The 12,459-nt window shown below is 29.9% G+C and overlaps 1 protein-coding gene across 5 annotated transcripts in view; it reads left to right on the top strand.

The window, feature by feature from the left end:
• LOC107438735 (atos homolog protein A) overlaps positions 1 to 12,459 on the top strand; it is a 104,030-nt gene that overhangs the window by 49,893 nt on the left and 41,678 nt on the right. For 2 of the 5 annotated variants that reach the window (XM_016051082.3, XM_071179943.1), the window contains exon 2: positions 386 to 446. The exons of the other annotated variants lie outside the window; for them this stretch is intronic. The gene's annotated coding sequence lies outside the window, so the exon portion shown is untranslated. The remainder of the gene's footprint in view (positions 1 to 385; positions 447 to 12,459) is intronic. 5 annotated transcript variants of the gene reach the window in all.

The following is a 12,459-nucleotide window of genomic DNA, read 5'->3' as shown; positions in this document are numbered from 1 at the left end:
ATACGTTTTAGATTGTTATTTTTATTCAAAATATATTAAACTGATATTTTCCTTTGTAATAATATGCACGAAAATATTGTTTCAAAACTTTGAATTTCGTTACCGCCTAAATTTCTAAAACAAATTGCCCACTAGTTGGAAACTGTTTATGGTAATATAGCTAAAGAATCAGACCATTAACGGAACTCTTAGCTGCCATTGTTGAAATGTACACAATTAGTGTTCATATTTGGTAGGTTATTGTCCAATGCAGTCTACGAAACGGCCTTTCGTTGCTCTTGTTAGAAATTGAGTGATTTTATGTGTTCAATGTTGATATTTTACTGTAATGTGTTTTGATTGTTAATCCCATTTTTTATTATAATAATTTTTTTCTTATTTTTAGGTAAGTAAAGGTGTCATGCTTAGTTCTCATTGAATATGTTCCGAGATTTATTTTCAAAAATGTAAGTGGTTTATTTTCTAACTTGATTCTTGCTTTAGTTTTTTCCCCTTCTAATTTTAATTTCTTCGATCCATCTATAATTGTTTCGGTACTTATAAAACGGGATTAAATATCTTAAGTAATCTTACTTACTGTTTAGTTTGTGCATCAGATTGTGTGCTTATACTGTGCTCTGTTTGATTTCTGAATTCCTCAACGCATACATTTAAGAAGGTTTCATTTGAATAGTGGTCCAACTCCATCTCTGTTTATTTTGAGATAAGGAAAAAAATTTAAAACTCTTTTCTTGTATGATTTGTGGTGCCTTCTATTTGGCAGGCAACAGGAATGAACTGGATGTGTGCTTACTTTAAAATCGATAACTTGCATGAATATGAAAATGCAGCTTCATTCTTTTAATACCACGAATTCAAAGCCTCCATATATAAAATTTTGCATTTGAAAGTAAAATAAGTACTAATTAAACAGAATATATACCTTATAATCTATTACTCTCCCCAATGAAACTATTTTGCTTTATTTAGAATAATAAGTTTTTCAAATTTAAAAATTAATGATTTTAAATTTGATTCGAATTAAAAAAATTGACCAATAAATATAACTTAGATAAACTTTTTGCATAACCTTTTATTATTAAAATCCATTGCTAGTTTTATATTGATTTGTTTGCTGATAATTATATTACTATATTAATCTAAATCTTTAGGCTGGGATAGCCTGGTTGGCAGGGCGCTGGACTCACTTTCGTGGAACGGGAGTTCGAATCCAGCCGACCGAAAACTCCCCGTGTTAATGACACATTAAATCTGTTGGGTCACAAAGTCCTCCATGTTCCCATAAGAAATTATACCTCTAGTGGTACTGAATTGGAGATTGATCATTTTCTGGTACAGGTCAAAATTACGATCTGTGAATGAATGAATGGATTTGTCCTGTAAACTGGTGTGACTGACGTCGAATTCTTGGCCATAGATGGCGCCACTGGAATACAAGAATAATCGCAACTCCTCTGCCTTAATTTAACGACAACAACAACAATCTAAATCTTTACAAGTTAAAAATTTTTTCCTTTAAATCTGTTGAAAAAGACAGTCGAAAGCTGCCTTATAAGCTAATCGGTCACATAAGTACTAATCTGAATGAATTTAGTCATGTGACTAATACTAATCAATATGTAAACGCAAAAAACAAGAAAACTTTATAGTCTTGCTGTTTACGTCGATCATTTGCATTAAATTTTAAAATAAATCGCGACACTCATGGATGGGTAGATATAAATATAAATTTATTTTTTGAATTGTTATAAATATCTTTTATAAATTTGTATTTGTGTTTGTGCTTTTCTTAGCTGGTAGTTTTTACATCATCACCAGACTATCATGCTTCGATAAATAAAATTTCTCTGCTTATGTTCCTATACTTATAATGATATCCCGTCTGTATTATGTAATTTAAAAACAAAGAATATCTGGTGCATTTGATGCGTTGCCAATTCTTTCTTCATTCTTTTTTTTTTTCGTCAATATATTCTTTGAAAACATTTCCTTTAAGTCACATTTCTCTCACTTTTTTTTCGTCTTCTTCCATTTTGATGTTTGGAAGTAAAAAGAGCAATCGGAAATCACAGCCACTGTACTACAGATGAAACCAGAAATCAGTTTCCTGATTTCAATTTATTTAGCGGATATTGCGGTTGGAAGATTTTTCGTTTAAAGAAGTTGACGAAATGAGATTTTTCCCCTTTTCTTAGTCTTCGTGATGATAAGATTCTGACTCTCAATTCAGAATTATATTAGTTGCTGGGGAGGGGAGGAGTTAACTTTTTGGTTATAAGGTGATGTTTAATGGATTGATTTCTTTGTTGTTTTAAAAGCGATTATAATTTTTGTAAGACAAGCCTTCTACCTAAGGGCGCCGGCAGCGGGGTGCAAGGGGGTGCACTTGCACCCCCCTGGCTTATTTTTTAAACAATTAAAGAGATACAGAAAAATAATTTTGTTATAAAAGTTTTTTATTAAACATATTTTTATTGAACAAACTTGGCAGACTTCTAAGCTATATTTTTAAATTTCATTTAATAAAATATAAGTAATATTATATTTTCTATTAGTTATTTAGTTTAACAAAGGTGTATAACACTAACTGACTTCTCAAAACTGTAAAACTTCATCAACAAAATACATACCAATGTTAAGCGTGCACAAACACGTTAGTATACGAAACTACTGTTTGTAGTTATTTGTGTTTCAAAGTCAGTAGCTATGCCAGCGCCATCAGTACAGTTTCTCGTGGCAAAATTTGCAAGTACAAGAAATTCGTACTTCTTTTTAAATATTTTGTTAACAATGAAGAAATGTATCTTGAAAAAATTAACAGATGAAAGTGTATGTAATAGCAAAACAAAATGAAATAACTGAATATTTTTAATTTTTTGTGTGGGGGGAGGGGGGGGAGTTTGTAAGAGGGTTGCACCCCCTTTTATATTATTCTGCCGGCGCCCTTGCTTCTACCTCATCACTTTGTTCAAAGCCCCGAATTCTTTTTAAGCGATATTTTTGCTGTCGGCCATTAAGGCAGATAGGGTGTGATTGTTCTTGTTTTCCAGTGGCGCCATCTATGACCAAGAGTTCGAATTCTTCTAGACTCATACGTCACACCCGTTTATGGGGCGGATTCATTCATACATCCATTCATTCGTCCACAGATCATAATTTTAACCTGAACCAGAGAACGATCAATCTCCAATTCAGTACCCCCAGAGGTACTGATTTGTTATGGGAACATGGAGGACTTTGTGACCCGACAGATTCAACGCACGCTAGTCGCCATTTACTACACGGGGAGTCTTCGGCCGGCTGAATTCGAACACTGGACTCACGTTCTCACAAACGCCCTGCCAACCAAGCTATCTCGGCCTCAAACAATATTTATAGATTTTATAATTCAATAATGGATAGTTTTTTTTAAAGCAATTATACGCATTTTATTAATTTTGCTTTGGAGCAAATACTCCCTTTACAGAGCTAAGAAGAAAAAAAAGGGATTAGATCCAATCTTTTCTTGCTTGATTATTTCATTTTGGTACTCCTTTCTAGACTCGATTACAAAAGGAGCTTAAAAATATGTATATCGTAGAAGTGGTTTATTCACATTGCACTGGTAGAACCAAAACATTTGATTTTTTATACACTTTTAAATTTTGAATACTTGCGCAGTATACAATAAAGTATAAATTTTTGAATACTTTTTTTTTGTAAACAATTATTCGGAATAATATAAATATTTTTTTAGAAGCTGTATATTTTATAAGATCAAAAAATAATAAAATAAATAAGAAATAAATATATAAAAAATTCTCCTTATTAAAAGATCTGCTTATGGTTTATTTAGAACAACGGTTCCCAATTTTTTTCGGCTGTTGAACCCTAAATGATCGACCCTCCTTTAGCGGAACCCCTAGACCTGATGAATAAATTTTATAAGCACTTGTGAACACGATAGGTTTTTAATTAGTTTGAAAATATATAATGATCAAAATTCTATTAATTATTTTGAAAATATTTGATGAATAAATGAAGATTAAAATTTTTTTATCGTGTCGTTTAATCAGTATTAGTCTTACGTCAGGCAGTTGTATTCATAGTTCTGGAGCAGCCTCTAGTCTATTTCTTAATTTGATTTTAATGCATGCATGGACTGAAATGAATGAGCTGAAATATGTTTTCCATTGAAACAGAAAACGGAAAAAGAAGAACATTAAGAATGGGTTTTTAAAGAAACTTACTTCTTTACTATTGAATTTTGCTGTTTTTATTCGATGCAAAATACTAACAGAATCTTTCATTAATAATTCATATTCTTAGTAGAAAAACATTGTTTTGAAATTTATTTCCTCACAAGCATTTCAATTGAATACTTTCATAAAAACCGCGGAAATATTATATGCATAATGAATAACTGGATATAAATTTTATTTCAGGTTTCAAAAATCACAACTGGTAAACCCCTGTGACCCTTACCCGGAACCTTATGGTTCCATGGAACACCATTAGGGGACCCCTGGTTTAGTTTAAGTATTGTGCATTAATTTTTTTTGGAGATTTTGGTTTTAAATCTTTTGATCCTCAAACATTCTTTATCACCTTTGGAGAAATAGCCCTGGGAGAGGCTTGGCTTTATCCAGAACTTTTCTCCATACAGTTCTTTTTGTCGCCATATCTTGCCAGTTCAATACGCTAATTATACCCCCTAATAATATTGAAATCCAAATTAATAACGTCCAGCCATAGAAGTTTTGTATAGCCCTTAGCTCTACTACCCGAGTCTTTGGTTTATTTTTCAAATTCTTGTAAGTTGGGGTAATTCTATCTCAATGTTATCTTAATTTCTGCTATCTTTGTATCTTAATGCTACCTTATTTATAATCTTATCAAATATGCACTTCAAATCTCATTTTGTTTACGTCCTTATAAATTTTCTAAATTTCGATATTTGTTGTTTTTCTGTAGAAATCGCCCTATTTGATTCCTTGAAAAATTATTCGCAAGATCTTCTTTCAAACCCATAAAATCAAACTTCATGGAGAGTTAAATCTTTTTTTTTTCCAGCCTGTAATGACCAACTTAGGTGTAGTACTTTTTCTCAGATTATCAAAAAAACGTTTTTGTTGTTCTTTTGTTCTTGGTTTTTTGGTTACAATAGCAATTTTATTTTACCATGTTTCAAGTTGTTAATTTTTTTATTTACTTTACTTGACGAAAATCTCTAAAATTTTAACTTCAAAAATCGAATTATTTTCCAAGTTTCTAAAAATACTTGCTCAAATTTGTAGCATAGCAAGATGGGAATTGAAATTTGTGTAGTGTTTTTTTCTTTCTTTTGGAAAGGGTACATCAAAGAGCGCTATTTTAACATGGGCTAAAATAAAACCTCTCCCTTTAACATTTAGTGGCAAAATTTTATATTCTTCAATGATTATTCTAAAAAAATAAGCAGATTTTTTGAACTGATACTTTGGGGCAAATAAAATATATTATTAAACGTTTTGTTTATTCAATTTGACTGGTAATTTATCCTTTATAGTTTTACCAGTAATTGAATGTGATGTTTAAATTTAGGTTTCAGTAAGATTAGGTACTATAAGAATTTTTTAGATATTGTAAGGTTTTTAACTTAAAGAATCGAGTGTGAGTCATTTTCACTTTTACTAAATACACGACACAAAAAGTGGTTTATTATTCTTCGGTTAATCTCGACCACATTTTTAGAACATATAAGCTTGGTTTTAGTTTTTGAATTACTTTATTTTCTTCCGAATTAGCTGTAGACTTTTTTTCCTCCAAAAATGTAAATATTTCCCTCTTAAACTAAAACAAACGCTACACAAATATTGTTCTAAATTATTGATTAATGAAAGAGTAAAAATTAAGATTTTATTTTATGTTGAGATTTATTTTCTTTTTTTTCTGCGACTAATTTTCAATTATTGCTTCAAAATATTTACATTGGAGATTAAGATTGTATTTTGATGCTTCCTATTTAATTAATCTTCCAATTTTTAGAACAGGCGAAAAGCTATTCATATTCCCCTCTACTTTGTATTGTATTCTTTTAATAAGACTGTATTTTAAAGCTTCTTATTTATTTTCGACTTTTCAGAATAAACGAAGAGTTCCCTATTTATTTTTTTCATACCATTTCATAAATATTCGTTACAGAACTAATTAGAAAGATGTAAGATAATTGTCTTGGCTTCTATTTTATTTCTTCATTGTTACATCTTTTTCTTTCCTGCATCTTCATCGGAATAAAAATAGAATTGGAAAATCATGTTACAAAAGATTTATATTTCTCAGAGCTTTTGTGGCAACAATATTGACAGATTTCCTGAAGGCTGGGCTTTGAAGAGACGCGTCTCTCTAAAAGGGTATTCCGGATCTTTTGCATCCATGAAATGGATTGATGTATTGATTATTTGGCGGAGAACTTAGTCTCAAAAGGATTACCATTTTGCACCACTCCTCCATGCTAATTATTGTCATCATTTGGATTTCAAGAGGCCTTTGGCGCCGAAAAATTTACATAATTTTACCTTCTCTTGTCTAAACATATAGTTTTGATTTTTTTCCAAACATTAAAATTGACTGTTAAATTTTGTGAATTGGAATTTAATGGATGAAGTCAAAGTGCTAAGCAAAATTTTTTTTCTTTTATTCTAATTTTTAACACATTTATTCTAATAACATATGTCATTGGCGATTGGTGATAAGAAATAAATTTATCGCCTATAGAAGATATAGATTAATAACCACCATTTGATTATATAGAGGAGAAGGATATAGAATTATGTTTCCTAATTGCTAAGATTTATATTTTGGTTTTAGTTAGGATTTGTTTTTAAGCTTTTATTATTGGTTCAGAGATACGTACTTTAATTAATCTTCAACTCCAAAATTATTTGAAGGCTGATAAGAAATATGCATGATGTATACAGGATTAGTATACACAGTACATACATAGTATACAGGAATTTCTGTATTCACCTCGATACCTACATTTGTATTTCTTTTTAATTTTACAAATTTAAAATATTCCAGAGGAAAGGTTATATTACTTCAAAATACATATGTGGAGCCGTGCTGGCTTAAGGGGTAGGTGAGGAATGAGGTGAACTGGGTTCGAATCCCAACAATAGCGAATTCCTCACCCGGCTCGCACCTACCACAGTGCTGACGTAAAATACCCTCAGCGGTAGACGGATCATGGGTCCGAGTCAGAATAACCATGGAAGGTTTTCAAGGTTTTCCTCTTCACGTAACGCAATTGCGGGTTAGTTGCATCGAAATGTCCTCCACGAAGGCAAATTTCGCCCAATATTTGATCCAGAAGTTCCCTTGTCTTCTGGATTGGGCTTCAAAATTACAAGGCTACTTAGTTGAACATGGAAACCGTGAGCTTAAAATTGGGTTGGCTGTTCAACGACGGTTATAAAATATAATACATATGTGTTATTTTTTATGAGTAAGATTTCAAAAAATGCAGGTTAGCATCAGTTAAACTGACTGCTTTCTATATTTCTTTTTAAACTGGAAAATACTTTTATTAAAGAAAAAAAAATCATTTCTTGTCTTAAATTAATGTGGCAGGGCATAAAGCTTTCGAACAAGAGTTCCTAGGCTTTAGTTTAGAATGTTTTCATTAATAATAAAACCATCAATGTTTCATGGATAATAAAACCAGAACTCGAAAAAAAAAATACCTACAAATCATTTCACAGCTCATTACGACTTGCGATTGTGGCTAATAGCTTATACTTTGAAAATAATTTAATGCAATTTTTATTTATCAAAAGACTTCGAAAAATATTGATGCGATTTTCAATCGATTTTCTTTGATTTACTCATTTACTAACTGCAGCACCGTCTGTCAATTTTTTAAAAACTGAAACCAGAAATTCTGAGAAGAAAATTGTAGGTATATTATCACATGAATTTTTTCGCATTGAATAGTTTCCTCGTAACTTTTTTTAAAATCCGTCAGTCAAATTTAAGACACCCAGTAGTTACTTGATAATATACAGGGTAATAAGGACTTATATTTAAAGAATTTTTATATTTATCTATAATTTCTAGTAATTTATACTTATTCATTCTGGGTAGATCTGTAATAACAATAATAATAATAATATAATAATATAATAATAATAATAATAAATTTAAAAAAAAATCAGTTTTCGTGTGGTAATATCTATCCTTTAAAACGAAAGTTCTACATAATTCTTTTTGCATAAACATTATTTAATAATCTCTTTGCAATCTAGTTTTATTCTTGCTGATCCGCTGGCAGACGAGAAATAATGATCTTCTAAATAATATCCTATAGTGGAAATGATTCTCGAGTAAGCTAGGCAATTTATGTAACTGCATCTGCGTCTGAAAGGCAGACGATCCTTGTTAAGCTATTTAAATAGACCATATCCATTCGAATGCGATTCCAATTGTCTTATTATGTATGTTCTCGAACAAAATACTTCCATTTCGTTCAAATTGTTCAGTTTCCTTCCTATTTATCTAACGATACGAGCAAATGAATTAGGAAAGATTATGTAAGCAATCTTTGCTTTGCTGAAAAATGTACTTTAAAGTACCATTTAATTTTTACTGTAGTGATTTATTTAAACTTGACGTTTAATTTTTTTTTCTTTCTATTTCTTCGTTTCTTTTTATTTTGTGTTAGAAGTTAAAAAATAGGAATTTTTAGTTCGAGTACGTTTAAAAAATACGTATAATATATTTATCAAAATAAACGTATACAGTGTGTTCTAAAATCACCGCAGTTTGTAGATATTCTTATAATGTTTGATATATATTTTTAGAATCCTGGTCAAAACGAAGTTGAAAAATATTTACTTGAGGAAATAATTCTTTACGTGAGGAAAAAAAATTGTATCAAAATGTGATAAATCCATAACGAGGAAAGCGTGGTTTTGATATTTATAGTCGCACATTCCTCTAATTCATTAAACAGATTTTCAATGACGTGTTTTTCCCCCTCTTAAATATGAACTTTCCTCTCCTAATATGTTAATATTTCTACTCTATTTTTGACAAGGACTTGATAAATATATATTAAGAGCTGTGATTTTGGAACACTTCGGTATAATACTTTTTGTCCGGATTCGAGCACTTTCTACTTTGATTGATGAGAATAGATGAAGATAAATTGCTTCGATTTTTTTTTAAAGCTCTTTATTTTTAAGTTTAAAATAATTTGATCTTATAAATCTATTAATTTCAGTACTGAGTAAAATTTGATTTTCGTCTTATGGTAAACTAGATATTCTATAGTCCTTATTATTTTTTGTTTGTTTTATCATTTTGTTTCGAAAATAAATTTTGTCATTTTCCCATAGGGTTTTTCATTTTTTTAAAGCAGCTACGGTAACATTGAATTTGATGTAATGTTTGGTTTTATTGATCAATAGAAATATATATTTTAATTGCTCAAAACATTAGATGAACAAATCGCTATGCTATTACATAATGACTTATTATTATTTTTTCTTCAAATACTTCCTATAACTTTCGTCTTTTTTTCTTAAGTGTGGAACTAAATTGTTTGCTTTTCTTATATTTATTTATTTATTTTTACTTATTTATTTTTATTTATTTATTTTTATTTATTTATTTTTTTTAATTTATTTAGCAATTGGACGCTTTACAATTTTTTACTCACAAAATTTGGCCGAATTCGAACTTTAAAGAATTATTATTTTAAACGAATATTTCAATCGGACACGTTTAAATTTCGCTTTCTCTGCATTTGTCTGAATTAAAGTTGTAAAGAATTATTATTTACCCAAATGATTCAGTTAGGCTCCGACCGACCTGTGTAGAGGGCAGGGAACTGGCCTTGCATTAGAAAGGTTCTGGGTTCGAATCCCGGGCAAGGCATGGGTGTTCTTTCATTCTCTGTACTATCTGTCCTTACTGTGGGAGCCACGTTGGCCCACCTAATATGATGCCCCTGAAAAAGTGGCCAACAAATCTGCCCTGCAAATACTTGTATGACAAAAGGTCTTTCTCCAGGCATTGGAAAAAGAAAAAAAAGAAAGATTCGATCAGGCGCTTTCGCATTTCAATGTCTCGTTTTCTGTACTAGCAATAATTCAAATTTTAATGAATTATTATTTAAATGAAGATTCAATCAGATGCTTATATCAATGTCTTGTTTTCATTTGTCCAATTTTGGGCTTTGAAGAATTACAGCGTAAGATTCGAAGTTCGAATAAAATGAATGGATTCAGTTTATTTTGCTGTTCTTTTTCGCATTCGCTTTGGCGATGTGGGAGACTGCTTGGCTTTTTGCCGCCGTGACCCTACAAGGCCTAGGGCTGAGTTGAAAATCAGATGTTAGTGAAGGAAGCGTTGGCACAATTCCAGGGGAATGTATTCATTACATTTATTTCTTCTTATTTACTAACTTCATTCATTTCTGAGCTATTATTTTTTTACGCTTCTTTCCTTTTCGTTTCATGTATATCTTGGGATTGAAGATGCAACCACTGTTCAATTTTCAAACGTTTACATTAGAATTGCATTTATAAACGTGTTAAAAAGGAATTTTTAACACGTTTATAAATACAATTCAATACTAATATAGAACTAACTATAGAATATTTACTAACTTCATTCATTTCTGAGCTACTATTTTTTTACGCTTCTTTCCTTTTCGTTTCATGTATATCTTGGGATTGAAGATGCAACCACTGTTCAATTTTCAAACGTTTACATTAGAATTGCATTTATAAACGTGTTAAAAAGGAATTTTTAACACGTTTATAAATACAATTCAATACTAATATAGAACTAACTATAGAATATTTACTAACTTCATTCATTTCTGAGCTACTATTTTTTTACGCTTCTTTCCTTTTCGTTTCATGTATATCTTGGGATTGAAGATGCAACCACTGTTCAATTTTCAAACGTTTACATTAGAATTGCATTTATAAACGTGTTAAAAAGGAATTTTTAACACGTTTATAAATACAATTCAATACTAATATAGAACTAACTATAGAATATTTACTAACTTCATTCATTTCTGAGCTACTATTTTTTTACGCTTCTTTCCTTTTCGTTTCATGTATATCTTGGGATTGAAGATGCAACCACTGTTCAATTTTCAAACGTTTACATTAGAATTGCATTTATAAACGTGTTAAAAAGGAATTTTTAACACGTTTATAAATACAATTCAATACTAATATAGAACTAACTATAGAATATTTACTAACTTCATTCATTTCTGAGCTACTATTTTTTTACGCTTCTTTCCTTTTCGTTTCATGTATATCTTGGGATTGAAGATGCAACCACTGTTCAATTTTCAAACGTTTACATTAGAATTGCATTTATAAACGTGTTAAAAAGGAATTTTTAACACGTTTATAAATACAATTCAATACTAATATAGAACTAACTATAGAATATTTACTAACTTCATTCATTTCTGAGCTACTATTTTTTTACGCTTCTTTCCTTTTCGTTTCATGTATATCTTGGGATTGAAGATGCAACCACTGTTCAATTTTCAAACGTTTACATTAGAATTGCATTTATAAACGTGTTAAAAAGGAATTTTTAACACGTTTATAAATACAATTCAATACTAATATAGAACTAACTATAGAATATTTACTAACTTCATTCATTTCTGAGCTACTATTTTTTTACGCTTCTTTCCTTTTCGTTTCATGTATATCTTGGGATTGAAGATGCAACCACTGTTCAATTTTCAAACGTTTACATTAGAATTGCATTTATAAACGTGTTAAAAAGGAATTTTTAACACGTTTATAAATACAATTCAATACTAATATAGAACTAACTATAGAATATTTACTAACTTCATTCATTTCTGAGCTACTATTTTTTTACGCTTCTTTCCTTTTCGTTTCATGTATATCTTGGGATTGAAGATGCAACCACTGTTCAATTTTCAAACGTTTACATTAGAATTGCATTTATAAACGTGTTAAAAAGGAATTTTTAACACGTTTATAAATACAATTCAATACTAATATAGAACTAACTATAGAATATTTACTAACTTCATTCATTTCTGAGCTACTATTTTTTTACGCTTCTTTCCTTTTCGTTTCATGTATATCTTGGGATTGAAGATGCAACCACTGTTCAATTTTCAAACGTTTACATTAGAATTGCATTTATAAACGTGTTAAAAAGGAATTTTTAACACGTTTATAAATACAATTCAATACTAATATAGAACTAACTATAGAATATTTACTAACTTCATTCATTTCTGAGCTACTATTTTTTTACGCTTCTTTCCTTTTCGTTTCATGTATATCTTGGGATTGAAGATGCAACCACTGTTCAATTTTCAAACGTTTACATTAGAATTGCATTTATAAACGTGTTAAAAAGGAATTTTTAACACGTTTATAAATACAATTCAATACTAATATAGAACTAACTATAGAATAT

This window comes from Parasteatoda tepidariorum, chromosome 1, assembly GCF_043381705.1.
Source record: "Parasteatoda tepidariorum isolate YZ-2023 chromosome 1, CAS_Ptep_4.0, whole genome shotgun sequence".
NCBI lineage: Eukaryota > Metazoa > Arthropoda > Arachnida > Araneae > Theridiidae > Parasteatoda > Parasteatoda tepidariorum.
This window is presented reverse-complemented; position numbering and strand designations above follow the sequence as displayed.